Raw genomic sequence first — 2530 nt, forward strand, 5'->3', positions numbered from 1 at the left:
GGAAGAATGAGCATCCTTGTCTTGTTCCTGATAAGTCTTCCTGAGCTTTTAATAAAGAGTTTTTCTGTCATACTCTCAGTTTTATCTTCAGACCAGGAGTTCTCAAAAGTGTGGTCCAAGTACACTTGGGGGATCCTGAAACACTTTCAGAGAGTCCATGAGATCAAAACTATTTTCACAATAATACCAAGACATGATTTGACTTTTTCAGTCCTATTATCCCATGTAGTAAAAATGTCCAGAGGCCTTCTGACTTATGATATGTTCTAGCTGTTTTCTATCAGGTTAGGTATTACAGAAATTTGCAGATATATAAAACAATGACACTCTTAAAATTTTTTTTAATATGGTTATTCTTTTATAGAAATATATTATCATGAGGCCACATAATGTGTGTTACTGCTTTCAATTCCTCAATTTTAATTTCTGAAGTCAGTGGATATAACACACATACAAAGAGCATCTTCAAGTTCTCAGTCATCATAACAGCATAAATGGCCCTAAGATCAAAAAGTTGGAGAAATACCTCTTTAGATTGTGTTTTGTTTACAAAGTAGCATGTTTATTTGGCATAATGATCCCATTGTCTATCATTACAAAGACTCTCTCTTCAGATAGTGCAAACAATAAACAAAACCTGTTCTGCCAAGAAGCCTGGCTTACAGCCATGCAGTCACATAGAAGGCTGTTGGGTATGGTATTGCCAGCATCCAGCAGCATATTCTTCTCATTCAAACCATGCTTGGATCACAAAGACCCAGGGAGGAATCTTTCTCAATGGAGTCCACCCACATTAGGCAGCACCTATCTGTTTTTTTCTTCTTTTGACTGAGGAACTTTTGACTTGGTACAATCAAGGTCTCACTAAGTCATAACAGATATGGAGAGATCCACATGCATAAGTCAAACCTCACCAATAAATCAGACCAAAAGGAAAGAGTAGGTGGAATACAGAATATTCATCATCTCTGTATTGTAGGAAAAGTTCTTCTATGGTAGCTGAAGTAGTAGTTGGAGCCATCTTAACATATGAATCAGAACAATTCACTGTTTAGTCACCACCAACCTAGCCAAAAGCCTGCAAAAAAATTAGCCAGACTCTTCTTATTAATAGGTTATCATATGCTATTTTAAAGACATTGCCAAAGAAAGACTTCTTTTTCTCAGAGTTCAAAGTTTAAAAATGGATATTAAATGAAGTTGATTCTTAAGTAAGATTTCAATACTGTTAGTTGAAACACTATCTTAGCTTTCAGATCATTTTGTGCATTCAAGAAATGTCTGTCACTTCACTTTAGTTCCATGCTCAATCATTTAGAACAAAACACAACACAACAAAAATCCCAATCTATTCTGCCAGCTCCACAAAAGGCGTTGTGTGGGTGTTGTTAGAAAGTAATTATGAGGTTTTTATTTCACTAATTATTCTTCAGCCTTTGAAATGTCAGTGTAGGTCAGAGTAGCAGCCAATGCTTTGAACCAGACCTGAATTCAAATAAGGAGGCCACTGCAGGAACAGCAAGAAAAAGAATTAACACTAAGGTAATTTGACATTATGAGTGAGGCAAAATGGGACTCAAGGTCACAGAAATTTAAAGTTTCCATCCAGAGAATTTCAAAAACCCCAATGTGTCATGCAAAATTTATTTGCTAGAAATGACGTGACTGACTATGCTTCTTTAACCACACTACAATAATGTTCTAAAGAAGCATAAACTGAGACTTCAGTAATGAGATTATTTTTAAATATTTAAGATTTACAAAGTCATATTGGACTCTTTCTTCCAACTAGCCATTTTGGGAGATCACAAACTCATACTAAATATTTTAAAACTACTCTAAACATTTTCATTAATTCTCCTTTAAAAATTAGTTTTTATCTTATTTCACAAATTAATTTCAGGAGTGATCTTATTTTCTTATAACAGAGTTTCATTTTTATAAATATTAAAGTATGAAACTTTATAACTTCAATAGAAAGTAAGCACATCCTGAGAAGTGCACATGAGTAAGGCAGCAAATTGTCGCTTATAATAAGTAATATGCATGAATATGCTGAATTTTTGCTAATAAATCATCTCCAGAAGGCTAGTAGATTTAGGTGTAGCACTGATCTCCCTGACCCCAAGCCCTCTGGATGAGCTAAATTTACACAACAAAAGCAGAAAACCAGATTGGAGTAAAGCGATTCGTTCATTTCAGTCATGCTCATGACTGATATCCTGTGTCATGACCAAATTGATCACACAATGGTCCCCATCAATCTTTGCAACAGTAGCATTGAGCAGATTAGTTGTGCTGTGGCCTGTTCATCTCACCTACAGATACAGCTCAATCTGAGAGGAGAAAGAAGAGTAAGTTAATAGAGGACAGAAGGTTCACTATGACAGTCTATGACAATGCCTTCATTTCTCTTCTTTGTTCCCATATGGTGATGTCTGGTGGGTCTAATGTGCCCTAGGCTCTTGCTTCTTCATGGGTGGTCCCCAGAGCGGCATGGCACCATCTCAGGCCCCTCCCATACCTGACA

The sequence above is a fragment of the Manis javanica genome, chromosome 8, assembly GCF_040802235.1.
Source record: "Manis javanica isolate MJ-LG chromosome 8, MJ_LKY, whole genome shotgun sequence".
Taxonomy (NCBI): Eukaryota; Metazoa; Chordata; class Mammalia; order Pholidota; family Manidae; genus Manis; species Manis javanica.